The sequence below is a fragment of the Topomyia yanbarensis genome, chromosome 3 (genome assembly GCF_030247195.1).
Source record: "Topomyia yanbarensis strain Yona2022 chromosome 3, ASM3024719v1, whole genome shotgun sequence".
Classification (NCBI taxonomy): Eukaryota; Metazoa; Arthropoda; class Insecta; order Diptera; family Culicidae; genus Topomyia; species Topomyia yanbarensis.
Genome location: NC_080672.1, coordinates 105,791,029 through 105,810,932, shown reverse-complemented (window position 1 = coordinate 105,810,932; position 19,904 = coordinate 105,791,029). Strand labels below are relative to the sequence as shown.

Below are 19,904 nucleotides of genomic sequence, written 5' to 3'. Positions count from 1 at the left end.
ATAATATCTTTTGTTGAAAGCCTGAATTACCAGTCCTAAATAGTATATCTTTCAATGACCCCCTCCTCCACATACTATTGATAAAATTCAACTGTCCCATCTTTTATAACAAAATGAAAAAAACAGTGAACAGAACAGTCGTTCAGATCATGCCAGCGTTGCAACGAAGATGGCGAGAGGAGCAACGACCAGCAACGTAGCAGTACACGGCCTCGGGTCGTCGAGGCACCGATGAATCGGAAGTTACACTCCAACTGGAATCGCCGGACCGACCATGGCAAGTCAGTCTGAGGAAGAGAGATAAAGTAGACCAGCGAGCGCGACCAGAGCAGGCTATATCCACCGCCGGGCGTAGACTGAGCATACGCATCGTCGACCGTAGGTCGGCGGAGCACCTGAGAATCGGAAGACATCCTCCCCCCAGGACTGATCTCGGCACCTAACCGAACAGCATCGAGATAACGGTTTCGAGAAAAATTTCAACGTCGGGAAATTTCTCCGTCGGAGTAGACTAGGCCCACCGCCAGGGACTAGTTCGAGTAGATCGGGAAGTAGCACCGGAAAAAATAGTCGTCGGAGCGCCTGTGAACTGGAAGTCATCCTCCACCCAGAATCGCAGGACCGCCCTCGACGTCTGCCCGGGTAGCATCGGTTTCGGAAGATCTTTCACTGCCGGCGAACTCTTCGTCGCACAGAAGAGTAACTAGAACAAATTCCTGGCCAACAACCAAATTTTTTTTTCGATTTTTTATTTCGTTATATTTTTTTACATACCTAGATGCCTACTATATAACGTGGCAAAATTATGAATATGTCGAAATTTGTTAAAGAATTTTTGCATTGATGCAAAATTGTGATATTTCAAGTTTTTTTTTCATTTTTGTTATATATCCAGCAATATCGCTTTCTAGTGATGATGAATGTATTTAATAAAACAATATTATTACAAACGTAGTTGAACACAACCATTTCTATGATTTCAGCCTAAAACTAACTGAAAATAGTAGTGTTGCTGTGCATTGCACCAACTCTAAAAAATACGTTTTTTAAACATTTTATTCCAAACTTGAATGATAAAAAAGTTATATTGAAGCAATACACCCAGGTTTTTTTACGCGGGGGATACGTACCGCGTAAAAAAACCGCGTTAATTGGAAAATCCGCGTAAAAAAATCGCGTTAATTGGAAAATCCGCGTAAAAAAACCGCGTTGATTGGAAAATCCGCGCAAAAAAAAACTCTCAACAAAAGACTTAGAATATTTTTGGAAGTGTTTTTTTGCGCGGATTTCGCAATTAACACGGTTTTTGCAAAAAATATTTTAAGTCCTTTTGAATGCAAAAGATTTTCGGAAAGATGGAAGAGACGGGTCTGGAAGATTCCTTATGGCCCGCACCCCAATCAATATAGGTATTTTTGAAATGGTCTTGAAGAGTAGGTGCCAGAAATTGATTTTTGATTCCATTTTGCAATCCAAGGTGGTGACTTCCGATTTAGCGAAATTCACTATAACCCAATCAATACCCATATTGATTGGGTTATAGCAAATTTCCCTAAACCGGAAGTCGCCAACTTTGATTTTAAAATGGCGTCAAATATCAATTTCTGGCACCTACTCTTCAAGACCATTCCAAAAATATCAATATTGATTGAGTTATAGCGAATTTCGCTAAACTGGATGTCGCCATCTTGAATTTCAAAATGGCGTCAAACATAAATTTCTAGCACCTATTTGTCAATACCATTCCGAAAATACCCATATTAATTGGGTTATAGCGAATTTCGCTAAACCGGAAGTCGCCATCTTTGATTTCAAAATGGCGTCAAAAATCAACTTCTGCCGCCTACGCTTCAAGACCATTCCGAAAATACCCATATTGATTTGGTTATAGCGAATTTCATTAAACCGGAAGTCGCCATCTTTGATTTCAAAATGGCGTCAAAAATCAATTTCTGGAACCTACTCTTCAAGGCCATTCCGAAAATACCCATATTGTTAGGGTGCGGGCTATAGGGAATCTTCCAGACCCGTCTCTTCCATCTTTCCGAAAATCTTCTAAGTCTTTTGCACTCAAAAGGACTTCGAATATTTTTGCAAAAACCGCGTTAATTGGAAAATCCGCGTAAAAAAACCGCGTAAATTCGAAAATCCGCGTAAAAAAACCTCGTAAAAAACCGCGTAGCAAAAACCTGGGTGTATTACAAAACAAGATCCAGCTATCCAAAAAACATAAGAACTCTGCCGGACTTGTCCGATCCACAAATTCCAAGCGATTTGAAAATTTTGAAATTTTTACTAATTTGGGGTACACCAAAATGCTGTAGGGCCAAATACTATGTTTGGAAAAATGTATTTCTACGAATACGTGCACAGACGTCCCTTCCCCTCTTCCTTTTCCACTGATCATTTGTTCCAGAAAAACAAATGTATTCACAAAGATTTCCTCGAGATTACTAGTATTCGAAAGGATATAGAAAATTGACCTCTGCACTGATAGGTGGATAGATGCCAAATTGTTCCAAAAACAAGTTATTGTATATTTTTTTTCATATTAAGGCATAATAACAGCAATAGCAGCAGTAAATAATTTTGGCCAGGATTCGAGCTCAGTTACTCCTCTGTGCGTCGCACAGTGGGACGGAATCGAAAAAAAGCCGGACATTGATATTTGCAACGAAACTATTGACTATACCACTTTGATGTCTTCGAAAAGGTTCCTTTATTTTTTAAGTAGTTCAATATAATGTTGGAAAATTTTGATTTAAGGGGGTATATAGGCAGATAAAAAAAATAACTTTGCAAGTTGTTACGAAAATTGATAGTCATGTATGGAAAGTTTGTAGACGAAATGATTTTATGAAACTTTGTTCAAGTAGCGCAAAGGCTATCTGTTAAGCGTAAAAAGTTATTGGGTAAAATTGAAGTACAGGTCGGAATACCCCCTTAAAAAGTGTTTTTATTGTAACTTTTTTATTTGATTTTTTACAGTTTTTCGATGTTCTAGAAAGTTGTAGATGCTTTCAAAACACACCTTTTTGCGGAATAGACCAACTCGCTATCTATTCGTTTTTAGGATGCATGCCTGTTTTTTGGTATTTGTGGGCTAACTTTAAAAGGCTATGGTTTGTAGAGTAGCAGGTAGTAACAGCTAAATTTATTTTTTTGTTATTCAGCAAGAAATATCCTATTGATACATATACAAATCATAGGGGGATCTAATGGTATCCTTGAAATAATGTGGAGTAAAATAGACTATCGTTATTAATATAACCCAGTATTCTAAGCAACGAAATACCTTGTTCATTCAATGACAAAGAAGATTTGGCAGGACACTGATGACTTATGAGCATGTTAATAACAAAAAATTAACTTTGAATGTCGGAATATATGGAATGAACTATAATATTTCACATGTTTACTAATTTCGCATAATAGTTTATTTTTCATGCGTCATATTACCCCACATTATTCCAAGGACCCCATTAGATCTCCCTAGCATTTATATATGTATCAATAGGGTATTTCTTGCTCAATAACAAAAAAATAAATTTAGCAAAATACCAAAAAACAGGCATACATCCCAAGAATGAAGAGATAGCGAGTTGGTCTAATCCACAAAAAGGTGTGTGCACTGTGCGTCGGAGTAGTAAAGATCCACCGTCGGGGACTACGCCGAGTAGCACCGAACGCGACAAACCACCTGTATAGGATCGTCGGGGCACCAGTCAACCGAAAGCCACCCTCCAACCGGAATCGCTGGATTGGCGTCCAACTTGTCAACGTAGAGAGGAGGACATGTAGAATATCATGCTGTGCAGGACTGATATGGCGGTTATAATACCTGCGAAACCTGGAATCAAATTAGCACGCTTCCCCCCGAAGTAGTCATCTCAAATGGAATCCGGGGGAGCAGGCAAATGTCGGACACCATTGTAAAGTTTAGAGGAGTAGGGTTCAGAGGTATCTTCTCTGTTCAGAATCCCTCACTCTGGCACACGATGGATGAAATCGGTAGTACGGTCTAACGACTGAACGTGGGGGGTGGGCGCTGCGTAGTTGGTAAATCGATTGCCTTGTACGCAGCGCACCTGGGTTCAAGTCCCGACCCCGCACATAGGGTTAGAATTTTTCATAAGAGATTTTTCTAACCCGAAGAGGCTAATGACCTTAAGGTTAAAACCTCTATAATCGAAATAAAACAACTGAACGCGTGCTGGCCCGGCGTAAAAGCTTTTACCACCAAGTAAAAAAAAACGCACACACATACACACACAAACATTTTCCGATCTCGACGAACTGAATCGAATGGTATATGACACTCAGTCCTCCGGGACTCGGTTAAGATACAACCACACCATCCCTTGCTTTTTCTGGCGATGGCGATAAGAATTTCATTTAAAAACATTTGGCAACATTACAAATTCGGTTTTTAAATTTCCTTAACACCCCACTTTAAACATTTTTCAGTTCCTGCTTAGACCAGTATTTGATAGATCATCCTTTATTTCTTATAAATTACACTGCAGTGCGAGAAGTATGCGATAATTTATAAGAAATAATGGTTGTTCTACCAAATACTATAGAATCTTTAGAGAGAATCAACAACTCTGCCCAAGTAACAAATGAAGTTTTATAGCATACTACAAGTGCAATCTAAGTTTTATGAGTGGCTATAAAACTACCATAAAACCCCAGTTGGTACTAGGGTGCTGCTTAGCTTACTTAATTTATTACTACTATGCTGTTGTCGAGAACTTTTTTAAGTTTAAATATAATTTGTTTTAATTTCAATGTATAGCCGGGCGATATGTTCTATTCTCATATAAGTCATTAAAACATTTATTTGCGATTAATTGATTAGCGTAAAAACAACTCGATATTCAACAAATGCAAAAAGTAGAGAATGACTAATTTTGCTTTTTGTATAAGGTGGTCTTTTTGATTTGCCCGATACTGTACTTCACACTATAAAAACACAGCAGCAATCGATTTAAAGTGAGGCAAGATTCGTCCCTCGGTTCGTGAAGTTTATGTTCAAGTTTAGGTTCGTTTTTTAAGCATATTCTGTTTCTGGAACATCTAACTGTTGAATTCTGTTCTCCAATTTTATATACCTATATATTAAAAAGGAAACTTCTGTTTTGTAGACGAAAAAACTGTTCAAAATTGACGCTTCAAGTTTACAGGAATTTTTCAGATTTTCATAATAACGTTTACAAATATTATTGCACAAAAGCTTTAAATATTTATCACATTTATGTTAAATTAAAGCTTGAGAAATTTTTCAAATGCTCGTCGCTCCCAACACAACGTTCTTGCTGCACAACAGTTTGAAAAAAGGTAAACTCAAATCAAAGTTTTTCGGCCAGACATCTAGACCGATCCTTCATTCTTAAAATCGCGTAGGTTTATAGTCTTTCATTCATACAATATACCACCCACTTCTGGCTATGAGACACACAAAACAACCGTATTTCCCTTCCCAAGCACTGGCGACATTTGCCATGATCGTCCCTCGCAAAACGCGGATCGCGCGCGTGAAAATAGCCTGCTGCAACGATGATTGAGATTTACGATGAAATCTTGATTGTTGCTTTCTTTCTTTCAGCTCACTTTCTTACTACAGTGTCGCCTTTCGCCCACCGGATGTCACATGGGATAAAACCATACGCAGATGTCACACTGAAAATTGTGCGCTGTCGTAACGCCACGTATATCTCCTCACTCCCGGTTTTCTTCGTTGCTTCATATATTAACGCACTTAGCAGCACTGGCAATGCACGTGATCGTACCGCAATCGTGCGGTTCAAGATGTTCTGGTTCAAGTCAATTAACCGTCACGCGAAAAAAAAACCGAATCCCCTCGTCTCGGAGAAACGAGAAGACGAGTGGAAAAAAATGTCGTTTGTTCACTGTACACAATGCCACTTCTTCCACTTCTACCACTTCCGGCAGCACAACTTTGTTTATTTTCACAAGTTTGTTACCAATTTGAGCGATGATCACCAAGGCCTACTTAGATAAACACCCACGCAAACACGAAAATTCACTCTCGCCGCACTACATCCGTTTAGGAGCAAAGTCCTATGTTGTCACCTACAAAACGACCTTCGGTCTAAGATCGTCACACCGCCGCGTTGAAACGAACCGCTAACTTGGATGGTCCTTACGTCGGCGCACGAAACCAAGCTAATCACGAACACCTTCCACAGTCACGTTCCCGATCACGACTGCTGCTGGCGCGTCGCAAGGATGACAACGGCGACCAAAATAACAAACTAGAGACACACACACACACACACACCGTGTGAGAGAAAGATAGCGAGAGAAATCCCGCGTATGTTGGCTGGTGGAGACGCCAGATACCTAACTCAACCCATGTGTAGATATGTACGTACAACGTGACGATCGCGGTTAGCGAGGACAAGCAGGCAGCAGATTTAGCAGATATGTAGTCGAGTTTTCGTTCGACCAAAACAAACCGCACTCAATGCGTTGAAGGTAGAAACGAAAAACGAAAAAAAAAATAATGCACGATACCGACTTAAGATATTCTTGAGAGATGTGTGCGCAAGGAGCTAACTAAATAAATTAAATTAGAAGTGCGATGAAAACGGCTGCCGAACGATTGCGCAGAAGGAAAGTTGGAACGGAGAAAAATATTTATACAAGGAGTAACTCTGCTAACAGATCAGAGTGAAGCAGTCGTGCTCCGTAGGTAATTAATCAAAAAACACTTTTGTTTGAGGCGAAAATAACAAAAAATCCTTGACAGGTGGCCTCTGATTGACGTAATTGCAGTAACATGTTTTTTTATTCAATCTATTCATTTAAAAAAAAATTATTCAATCTATTCATTTAAAACGTTAGTTTGAAGGTGCCTCACTCGCATGTGCGATTTCATGAAACTATGTGTAAATACATTTTAAAATTGCCTTAAAACTGGATTGATAGGTTTTTGTAAAAAATAAGAACAACAATTGTTTGACTATCTTAACCCTCAGGAAGTCGCGCAAATAACCCACGAACAGCAGCTGGTGCGCTAAGACGATTGCGCTAGATTTTCAGAGCAGCGTGCACTCAGTACACTAGCGCGACTTCCGGAAGGTCAATAGTTTAGTATTCGCGCCGTTGTATTTTGTACAACACGTTCTGAAACTCTAGCGAAGTCTTCTTTTAGCATCACGCCAGTACCGGAGGGGTAAAACTAGCAATACAGTTTGATGTACAAGAGGGCATAATTGAGTTTTATTAGGAATAGGGTTCGTCGCGGTTGCGGTAATTACCGCAACCGCGCGGTATTTACCGCACCCGCACCGCGAAAACTGCGGTGCGGTGATACACTTTTATCCGCGGATGCGGTGCGGGAAATGAGCATTTACCGCGCGGTATTACCGCAACCGCGCTTCAAAAAACAATTGATAAAGTATGCAGTCTGCATTAAAAAGTGAATTAAAACTATGACTTTTACCATTTGAGAAGGACGCAACTAGATTTATTTTCTGAACGAATGCTTAGCAATGTCATTATTAGGAACATCTCTCTCTCTCTCTCTCTCTCTCTCTCTCTCTCTCTCTCTCTCTCTCTCTCTCTCTCTCTCTCTCTCTCTCTCTCTCTCTCTCAGAACGTTCGATTTTTATGTATTACCCTACAATAGAGAAACATGATAAACATTTAATTGCTCTAATTTCCATAGACTTGACAATGATTTGAAAAGAAATCCGAATATAATCTGTATTCGACCTATCGCACCTTGATTTTTTACAGTTTGGTCATTCAAATATGGTAAAACATACTGTTACTAAGAAATAAAATCTATAAGCTGTGTCCAATATAATTTGGCACAAATTATTTTTACGACATATTTTGAAAACTATTTGTTTTATACTTCAAAGAAAAAATTTACAAACGAACCTTTTCAAATACATAAAACGCAAAATCCAATCAATGAAAAACAATTGAATTTTTCTGTCAAATCCAATTACAAAATGCATCATTTCTCCTGATTCCTCTTGGTAATCGTGGAATTATGAATCCTTTTCAATGGCATTTTCTCGACAGTGAATTTTGATTAATTTGGAGAACTTAGAAATGAACTAATGATACTACGACATAACACCAACCCAAAGAATGTAATTGTCATCATCAAACCAAACGAATTTGGAGGAATTTTTTTTTGCGTGCGTCCGTCGTTCGTCCAACTGGGAATATTTTCTACCAAATTAACGAATAATTTTTTTCAGTTAGGAGTATTTTGTAACTTTTTGAAAGTAAAGCTTTCGAAGTTAGTGTAGGGTATTGCGATTTTTGTTGTGTTTCTCAAAGTCTGCCTCAAGGTCTGCTGACAAATGTCAAAGTTATCCCAGATGCCAAATTTTGCATGGTTTGGACAGTTTTTGCCCTAATTGAAAATTTATCTCGAAACTTTAACGTGGGGGTTAGGTATTTTTACATAGAATCTGTATACAAAGTTTGAAAGAAATCGGTTAAGTAGTTTTTGAATGGAAGGTAACACTGCAGATCATATTTTTCCAGATACGTTCTACAAAAAGCTTCGTCATCGAGTCGTTTGTTGATATTTTTGCATGGAACAATTACAGCATGTTATTGAAATGATACACTATAATGTACGTAAGTTTTGATCAGTTCGCTTCACGCAAAGTTTCAAAAAAATCGAGAAAAAGTTTTTTTTTCACGCCAAAACCCTTACCACTCTTAATAAAATTTGCAAAGTTGAATATTTTCATAAATGTTATATTCTGAGGAGTCCGTCATTTAATTTTCGTGTAAATAAGAATAACATTTTACTATATATGCCTACACAAAACAAATGATTAATTTTTCACCACAATTTTTAAAATGCATAATTTTTACCGCATTTACCGCATTACCGCGCGGTGCGGTGCGGTAAATGCAATGCGGTTGCGGTAAGCGGTGCGGTTTTATTATTTTTTTGCGGTTGCGGTGCGGAATATCCATTTACCGCCCACTTCCGCACCGCGACGAACCCTAATTAGGAAGAAGAAAATCAATTTGGCGACTTTTCTGAATACTGGGAATATATTTTGACACATGTAAAGAAAAATTGTAAAATTAATTTTTCTAAAAATTAAAAGAAACAATGAATAACAAAATGTAATCCGCGAATTGGAATCCGATGTTAACAAACTATGTATTATTTTGCTAGTTCCCGAAACTGAGCCCGGTTCTTAACCCAATCGCTGTTAGCTCGTACATTTTGACAGCAGTTATGGTTAAAAGTTTACGACAAAAAAGAGTTTGCCAAATCCAAATATTCACCATTCTAATGCCAAGAAAAACACCACACAAACCAGACGATGATTCGATTAATTTTGTTTACTCAACCGTTGAATATATTTAACGCCCAGAAACGCAGTTGATTCGCGACTACCACACTAAAAAGATACCCTCAATTGATTTTATTTTATTGAATTGAATCAAAGACAAGACAGCGACCGGTCGGTCTAATTTAATACGATTCATTGAGGAGCAAATGTGAGATCGAGAGCCTCACACGTAGTTCGTGGCAATTGCTGAAGATGCGGAACAACTGTTTCTATGAAACGAAGCGAATTGAATTGCTAACAAGCAACATCGTTGACAGAATCAGCGATTGTTTTTAAAATTTAAATCGTGTATTCCTTTCAAGAGGGTCATTATCGTCTTCTGTTCGGGTTGTTACAATTTATAAATCAATCTAACTTTCAGTGCGAAAAGAATTTGAAAATTATTTGCATTTTAATATTTTAAGAATTCAGTATGTTACACACAATCTTCAAATGTGCTATTTGGGCTTCTAACGAGCATGTTAGCAATTGGCTACTTTTTTATTTCGATTATAGAGGTTTTAACCTTAAGGTCATTCGCATCTCGGGTTTCTAAAAAAATTCTAACCCTATGTGCGGAGTCGGGACTTGAGCCCAGGCTCGCTGCGTACACGGCAATCTATTTACTAACTACGCTACGCCCACTCCAATTGGCTACTTCATTGAAGACTTCGAGAGCGATTTTTTTTTCCAATTTCATTTGCATGCGATCGCAATTTATTAAAATCAACCATTTATCTCAATAAATAATATAAGATCATTTCTAACTGAAAACAAGAAAAAATGAAATTAATAATATTGGTGTTACCATTGTTGCTTGGTTTCAGGACTGCGGAATCTGATTCTCTGGGCCGACTGACAATGTTTAAGTCCCATGGTATGCTGTGCCACAAAAATCAGCATGTTAAATGCTATCATATTTGATGACAACTAGATACAATCGCTTCCTGAAACACAGGAATTCAGTTCTTCGGATTATTCTTTTTATTCAGATTTTATTTTATCATTCTCGACGTGTGGCTTAACAATTACATAAACCATATGAACTACAAATCGTATTGAAAGTAATATGGACACGTTCAACTCGATTTCGGATATACTGGAATTCAGTTTGCTGGACTGATGATTATTTTTGTAGCTTGCTATCATGTGACACATGAAATAATGTCTTCTTGACGATTTCCGAGGAATCCAAGGATATTTATCAAATTTTTACTACTGGTTTCTGAGACTCCTGAATCCAGTTACTAGGATCAAAGATTGTTTTCGAATCCTGTCATGTGTTAAATAAAATAAATAAAAGTAAGAGATCACAGTATACGGACAACTGTACACGTTTCACGTCCGGTTTGGGGTATTTAGGTAACCGGGTAGCGGACCGAATAATATTTTCTACTGTATCGATTTTGTTGGCTATTTTCGGCAAATTTGAGACTAAGAGAAACGAAAGCAATGAAATTGAAAGACGGATAGGTATTCTAGAGCGAATCAGTTATAAACTTAGAACGGAAAACTAGAACTAGGCAGGCTCATATGGGCATGATCGAAAGGAAATGTGAAGAATTTTTTGCCTTCTGCATAGTAGCCAACAAAATCGATACAGTAGAACCTTGCGGCAATTAAAACATAGTAACAATAATATTTTCAGAAATTCTTGAATCAAGATCTTTATAGTATATTCTAAGGGTTAAAGTTTACAAATTGCTTTTATTTGATGAGGTGCAGACGGTGCAGAATAAGAATATTTTCAATATAATACTATGATATTTGGTTGGTTTTGGTTTAAGATTTAATTCATACAAGCAAAAAAAATATTTTAGCAGCTTTTTTATGGAACTACCATAATTTTCTTATGTAAAAAGTTGTTTCACACTACAAGGTAGGTTAGATTTTTAAAATTAGCTACGCGTTGTCTAAATTCTACAAAATAAAGTACCATGAACATTAACTTTTCAACTGAAATGTACGTCCAGGAACGTAGCCAGAGGGGGGGGCTAGGGGGCTAAAGCCCCCCGAAATGTTTTAAAAATAAATTTCAGTGTGCTTTATGCTTCTGTCCCAGCCGGTGTGAAGCGAACGACAAATAAAGTTACTTTTTGATTGTGTTCCTTATCTGAAAAACAAAGGAAATTTCTACTATACTACTATACTATGCCCTAGTATGAGATGAGTGAGCCGCAGAGACAATAAGTGGTGCACCGGCCAAATACTGTGATTATTAATGACTCCGTAAGATCGAGTACTTGTGATGAGTAACATTTTCTGAAGGTGAAAATGGAGGTTAGAGTTACAATAGTCACCTTTATCGAGTTCTACCATGTCAGGTATTCTGCGCTCATAGCGTTCAACAAATTAGATCAGGCGAAACCATTGATTTTGAATAATTTAAAACTATATAATTTTAATGGTTGTGTGTGACAATGCTGTAATTAGTATCTTCATATAACGACGGTGAGAGAATCAATGTTCGGTTACAAGATCGGATACCGCTTACTTGCATATACATGTCACATATGAGAGGAATTTAGTACAAAATATAATGCGATAGTACAATTACGCAAAGTATTCTTTGCACATATCAAAGACAAAAAATAGTACGTGTCAGTTCGGTGAAAAAACGTCACATTACGGCTTATCCTGATCAGAAACCGCTGAACACAAACAATTACCAAATATTTGGAGCCCGTTCTGGTAATATTGACAACGACGCTGCGTCAAGTATCTTAAAATCTACAGCCAGCACAATCATTGAGGAAATTCACACTCATAAAGGCAACAAGCAAGCATGTTTGCGAACATAAAGACAGCAACCACGATGATGACACGGAAGTGTTCAATAGCGAGATGGATATGAACGACCCCCTATACGCAATTGGTGAGGAAAAATATTTCCTCGCCTCGTAAACAGGTATGTATGTGCAATGGCTAAGAACTTGCTAACTTTATTATTTTTATTGTTGGAAATATATATAAATAGATAACAGAACCACTGTTCCGATTGACTAAAGTATTGAACCGAGTTCACTTACTGATTATTTAAAAAAATAGTACAATAAGTTTTATGGACAACTGAGCACTAAAATTCTCCAAAAGTGAACGCTTCATCGCAAGTGATTGTCACGTTCAACAAAACTCAAATGTAATACTCGATATTGGCATTTCTGTATTGAATTTCTGTATTAGGTCTGTGCACTCTGCACTCTTAGTATAAATACTAGACATCACATTCAAAGGTACTAGGCAAAAAAATATTTCAATTTACTGAGAACGATATAGCTGAGACAACAGTTTTTGCTTTTGCGTCGTTTTAACGTATTATCATTTTCATTGGCTCTTAATTTCATTTTCATGCGAAGAATTTGTTCCGTATTAAAACACTGTTGCGACTAAAATGTTGCGACTGGTTGAATCTATTAGTCCAATAATTTCGATTTCATGTCTTCAGTATGTAGCAGTCTCACGATCTGTTTTTTATTCGTTTTGGACTAAAATGAGAGATGACCAGAAATCACGAATGCACTCAGAACGAGTGCTTTCGGAATTGCGCTCTGATGCTCACAATTCGGTTTGAATATAACGGCATTTTCGAAAGCACATTACGTCTTCGTTGCCCGCACAATATTCAACGTTAGGTGGAAAAAGTTTGATTGAAATTGTTTCCTAAATTTTGGTAAAAAAAAATCTGTTATCAAAAAGCATTACAGCTTTCTTCAAGAAGTCATGCATCTCTTTTAATCTTGATGATGATAGTAAAAAAGCTTGAGCTAATTAAAAACGAACCAATTACTGAGCAGATTTTATGAATTGACTTAGAAAGTGTAACTGCATCTGCAAGCATCTTCGCAAATCCAACTGCCAGAAGGAACTAGACAGCAGGCCATGTACACTGCCGCTAACAACAATTTTGCAAAAGATACACAGGAATCGGATAAATTGCAGTAATTTAAAAAAAAACATAGAAATATGAATGAAAGTCTCTTCGGTACAGAAGAAGCAAGTGCGCTGTGTATTGTGTCTTTGATTTGTCGGAAGCAAGTGTGGTGCTAAAATTATTGAGCTCACCCATATTTATAGTTTCGAGTAATTCTAGTGGTGTCTTGTTACATTCAGTGCTTCGAAGTATTTCTGCTTGTATTTATCAAAACTGACATTCAGATTCAACGCCTCGGTCATTCATTTATTTTCCAACTGACTGAAATTTCATGCAGAATCGAATGTTTGAGTGCAGAGGAAATATAAATTCCTTCATCAACCAAAGCATTCATTTGTTATTATATGGACAGTTTTAAGGCAGAGCATGTTCTATATTTTTGAGCATAAGCGAGCTGCGTAATCTATGTCTGGTGCATTTTTGCTCAATAATCCCTCTCAAAGCTAGCATAGAAACAAAATTCAGTTTGCTTCTGAAACCGAACATATGCGAACCCGAATGCGCTATGTCGGGAGAACAAATGACGTGGGAAACGAACCAAACATTTCATTCATCACGGCGGGCAGGAATTGAATTTCGTTTCTCTTTCAAGTTCACGCAGGGATGTCAATTTTTTTAAGGTCTGGTTACATTTAACAAACTTTACGTAAATTGCAAGATAACAATAATCAGCGGATTTCCTTTCGATTAGTGAACAGTCCTTTAGTAGATAAAATTCCGATTAGTTTGATAGATTAATTCATTAAAACATCTCTTTTGTAATGTCCAAAAATCTATGAATTCCGAAATGAAACCTGTTCGTGTGCTCAAATATAATATTTGCTTTATATAGGTAATCTTTTTTTTTTATTTTTCGATTATAGAGGTTTTAACCTTAAGGTCATTCGCCTCTTCGGGTTAGAAAAATCTCTTATGGAAAATTTCTAACCCTATGTGCGGGGTCGGGACTCGAACCGAGGTGCGCTGCGTACAAGGCAATCGATTTACCAACTACGCTACGCCCACCCCCTTATAGGTAATCTTATCGAGTACCAACGAGAACAAAGGACACGGTTTGGTGCGTAGAGGTTAATTGGTGATAGGAGATGAAGAACATCATATTCAGCCAGAAGAAGCTTAGACACGAAGATAGCTTGCGACGCGTATAGCTCTGATCTATCTCACAAAATTTTGCGGTTCTCAGTTTTCGTGTGCGAGCGCTAGGGGCGAATGTTGTTACGGGGCGCTTTTTTAAAAAAAATGTAAGACGAAAAACAAGCTTTTACTTTTTATTGTATATTTACTATAAAGTTTTATATATCATAGAGAACTTTTCATTTCACAATTCAAAATTTAGTGAAAATCAGATAGGAATAACATAGGTTGAAATAGAAATTCATTTCTACTGCAAAAGAATCGACAAGAAAGTAGTGGTCCGTATTGGAAAAGGATTGGTGTAATTCGGACCATTCGTGTACTTTTGCACAAAACTGTTTATACGCAATACGGTAAAAAATCGGAAAAAGCCGTTTTAGAAAAAATGTGCGCAATTGATCAGGCTTTCAGGAAAAAATATTTATTTGTGAATCGGTTGACACGTTACAGTTCTGTAGCTCATAAACCCTTACTAGGTCCGAATTGGCCCAGTTCAAATTCAAAAGCAAGAATTCGTCGATGAACTATAGCCTTTCTTGATAACAGATAACATATTCTCTATTGCCTATTCACTAAGAAATTTTCAAAATTACATTCAGTTTCCAGTGACAATCTCAAGTCACCAGAATTAACACATTTATGCAAAAAGTTTCAAGCCCCTCCCGAAACAAAATCCTGGCCTATGTACGTCATATAAAAGTTTACCTGTGTTTGCATCATGGAGAAGCTATCAATTTTCTTATTAAATATGTTTTTAAATAAACTGCTCATAACAAAAAATTTCCGCACTATAATCGTTTTCAAAACATTATGTCTTTTGACCGAATGAATGGATTGAAAATTATTTTCGCTGTATAAACGCTTCCTTTACCGCCATCATAAATCTGGTCGATATAATGAAAATACGCACATATCTGCGTTATATAGTCAAAACCATCACCCTCCTACAGCCGCGTAACCGACAGAAACTGTTGATGCGAGAATGCATGCTGAGAGGTCATCTGAATGCATTTCATTACTTCTACTAGTCACCATCAGATGGCTAACCACTGTGGAGGAAATATTTCGAATGAGTAGCCACTGAAACGTTTCTCTCTTAGAGATGCTCCGCTCGTTAACACGCCATCTTCCACTCAGCGATGCCAGATTTGCAGACATGTTGTTTCATTTCCATACCGATAAAATTTTAAAATTTAAAGTCTCCGGTGTCTGGGTATATATATAACTGAAAATCTGGTTCGATATTTGTAGCTTGAAATCCCCAGAAATTTTTATTTTAAGCTCCTTAGTTAGATCCCGAATGTAAATTCGGAGGCCGCGTCTGTTAAATCGAATCCCAAGGCCTATTGGGAGTGAAACTGATAGACAGACAGACTGGTGAATCACCAGTGATGATCCGATCCCTGAAGCAGAGACGATTATTCATAAAGTGTATTAAGACTTACTTTGAGAAAATTCAAAAAGACACCCTTAATGTAAGTTATCGTTATCCTTTTTTGCTATTTATATATTGAGCGACCGAAAATAAAAGTCGCAAGGACAGAACATGCTTTGTATAACCCGTTTCAAATATATTAGAATATAAAAATCGGAAGTAAACCTCAACCATAAGAATCGGACAGAGATCCTTCAGCATAAGAACCGATTGAAAATGTTCACCCGTAAAACTCGGCAAAACTGAACTTCCAGTATAAAAATCGGTTAAAAATAAATAAATCGTTCGCAGGAGCATGTTCAAGATTAAAAGTCGGCTAACAAAAACTTCTTTGTAAAAATCGGATATATTTTTTCCGGTTTTTATAGTGAAGGTTTTGTTATCCGACTCTTACAAAGGAAAGACCCACTCCCAGTCCGATTTTTATGCTTGAAGTCAGGGCCGTCGAGAGCTGCGTCGGGCCCAAGGCTTGTATTACTACCGTGCCCTTTTAAACCAAAGCCCTCTAGTTCAGTATGAGTTAGTTCCTCTTCAACCATGGGAAACTCGTGAGGCCGTGGTTTCTATTAGTCTCCAGTTGACTCATATTGCCACATCCACAGATAGTGTGCCAGACATGTGAATTTCGACAGCTTCTTATTCCGTGGTATCCAAATCGGGTTAAATTGCCATAGCTACGACTTTTTCAATTTTGCGTGTACTCAGGAATCAGGAAGCAGTAGCGTCTAGTTCGAATGACACGTTCCCCACGTTGATCGAAGAATTGTGCCTTGCCATGAATCCCCACCCACCCTTCCTCTCTTCTTTTGTTTGACAAACCGACTGTTTAAATTGACGTATTAGTGCCCATAGAAATTGGATTCGAGCTGCAGTCGAAAAACTCGTTTCAATTTGGTATACGCGTTTGATCACTGATCTGTGAGAAGATTTGCATGTATACTTGCATTTGTATAAAGAAATTTAATCCAAACTCAACCCAGATGTTGGTTTATATTACGCAAACGTCTATTGTGGATTATATTTGCAATTGTATTTTTTTCCGAAAAATCGTGCAGAATTTGCATTTTGATTATAAATTTATTGCATCATCATTTATTACATGAAGGCAATGGAAATGCTAAATTATAGCTTATCTAGAATTTTAAATTAGTGCTTATGGTTACTACACAAAGCAATTAAAGCAGAGCATTCTGCGCATCTGAACGATCTGCAGATGTCACAATAGCAGGGAATAATACTTCCAACCCCCGGAGGAATTTGGAATTTTTATTTTAACAGTAAGCGGATATATTTCATTTCGCGAAACAAACACTTCTGCTTGATTGATGGTCTGGAATATAATCAGCACGCTATATCTTACATGGTGAAACTGTAGGGTGTAAACATTGGCCATAGTGGTTTGGACATTTGGCTTCTACTGTGCAGACAAAGCGATACACGGATTGATTTATTTGCTGGTTGCAATTGAGCAGTTTTTAGCTTTTATTGTAAGCAAAATGAAAAGGTAGAAGATGCAGTTCAAAATTCTCGTTTAAAATTATTACATCAAAAATATTTTCAATTTATATAAGTTTATCTCATATTGAATCCAAGAAAACCTTTTCTAGTCGTAGATTTTATGCAGGTTTAAATAACAAACAATGTGATATGGCTAACGTAGGAGCCAGTTTTGATATGCTGTGAGAATTGACCATTGTATGAAATCCCGAGCAAAATCCAACATCAAAATTACAGCAAATAGACAACATATTTTGATATCAAGCATCAAATTGAAATCTTATTTTGATATCAGTTTAAACTTTTTCAGATATGACATCACATTTTGATCTCATTTTGATGTGCTTACATTTTTAGAAAAAAATGTTTGTTTCTATTTCTTTGACAAACATCAAATTGTCATTGTCATTTCTCAGCCCACACCCTGGCAGACGTTCATCCGCCCATCTAGACTCTGTCAAGATGAGGACCTACAAAGCCTAACTGTTCGTATGTGCTAGTCCGTATAGCACACCAGTTTCTTCCACAAGCAGGCGCCGGCTGTTAACCAGTCCCACAAGTTTCAGATACATTACATAGAGGATAGTTGGAGACAGAAAATGAAGAGATAGTAAAGAGATTTTTGGTTTGCTGAAACGAGACAAGAAAAGCAAAATAATTGTGATCAGTTTTTTTTTTATCGGGCAGATGGGACTGCAGCTTAACGTAACGTCAAGTTCTCTATTTTGTCTGGTCCAATGTATCCTGCTCCTAACAACGCGTGCTAAGTCGTCAGTGATGCAATTAAAACTTCGCATTGATTCCGCTTCTATTTTCTTCCTGATCTCCTCATGGGTCCCCTAGGTCAGAAGCGGATCAATCGACTGTTAAGTAAATTAGAGATCGCAATCAGCCGTGATGTCCGCGAATTTCATACATACATACAAACTAAGTTCAGAGCGTGTAACGTCGTGTCATCTAGTCTGTCATCCTATGGAAAATAATCCTACCATCGCCTTGGGGTAAACGTCATACTTCCTTCAATATACATATTCATTACATTATGGACCAGGCAAACCCTTAATTTTCTATTATTATTATCCTGAGTAGCTATACCAGTGAAGGTATTTTAGGATTTCGCAAAAAGAATCTCTGCCAATAAAGGCGTAAGAAATATTTATCCACTATTAACCATAAAGTTTGCTCGAACCGAATGTCCGCCTTGTTCGACTCGAATAGACCACACCGACCCGAAAGGGTTGCTTATCATTTCTGAGAGCCGGTGTGCTTGGTCGAGTTTAGTAGTCATAAGAACAAGTCCTGAATAATTAACTATCTCTTAGGTGCCAGTCCTGCACTCCTTTCCTGAACTAGCCTCATACTCACGATCAAAAGAGTCGACAACTAGTAGGATCCACATGTCCCCCACCCAAGTGAATTGATCAACTTGCAAGTAGGAGCACATATCTACAAACCAGCCAAGAAGACTTCCGAATCAATGAGAATGGACCATGCCAGTCGAAGGCCACAGGCTCAGCGCCATCTCGTACAGTGTCATTGTCATTTCTCAAGATGAGAACCTACAAAGCCTAACTGTTCGTATGTGCTAGTCCGTATAGATTTTGGTTTGCTGAAACGAAACAAGAAAAGCAAAACAATTGTGATTAGTATCGTAGCTATAATAAATAAATAAACGATTTCTCCTCTGTTGTCGGTTTCCCTGTTCGCAGTCCTCCTTCCTGTTCCTGATCTGTTTGGGCCACTGGCTTGGCCGTCCGGTTCTCCCGCACACATCGTAGCAGGAGAAACAAATGAAAAGACAAAACAAAACAAAATAAAAATAAATGGACGTCTGCTATCTGTGCCTAAATTGATGTTGCTTCTCAGTTTTGCACGACCCAGGGGGGACTTGGCCTTGATCCCAATGCTCTGTCACCGATGTTACGTGATATTCGTTATGGAATATTCTTTGTTTGTGAGCCGTTCATAAACAATGTTGTACGTTTTTTTTATCCCTGATCCGCTGATACGTCTAAAATTCATTTTTAGTTTTTTTTTATCTCGTTACGTGACGCTCTTCCCCTATTGTCAATATCCAACATCATTTATGAATGGTCTCTTGGTGATATATTTAGAGCAGACAATCCAATGAAAAATAGGATTGACAGGATTTTAGTGCGCTCTTGGCACCTTGTGTCACATCTTCATGTTTGCTATACATATTAAGAATACCAAAGCATGCGATGTGATGACCGGAAGATTAGAGAAGCAACTCCTCCCCTTCCCCCCCACATCATATTTTGATCTCATTTTGATGTGCTTACATTTTTAGAAAAAAATGTTTGTTTCTATTTCTTTGACAAACATCAAATTGATTACTTATTCTGTTATCAAAGAAATTTTCCACCATCTCAATGAGTTTTCAATTTGCTTTCACTGATAGCATAAATAGTTTTCTGTTTGATGTCATAGTGCAATTTTTCTGCTTTCGATTTTGATCTTTTAACCGTTAAAACGACCAAAATGATAACAACCTGAGCAATTATTCCCTACTACATCACAACATCAAGTTTAGCTCTCA

The 19,904-nt window shown here is 37.6% G+C and overlaps 1 protein-coding gene across 1 annotated transcript in view; it reads right to left on the bottom strand.

Moving 5' to 3' along the window:
• LOC131692842 (tyrosine-protein kinase receptor) overlaps positions 1-6,017 on the bottom strand; it is an 87,925-nt gene extending 81,908 nt beyond the window's left edge. Inside the window, exon 1 of the mRNA XM_058980163.1 lies at positions 5,988-6,017. The gene's annotated coding sequence lies outside the window, so the exon portion shown is untranslated. The remainder of the gene's footprint in view (positions 1-5,987) is intronic.
• Positions 6,018-19,904: the final 13,887 nt, after the last annotated feature.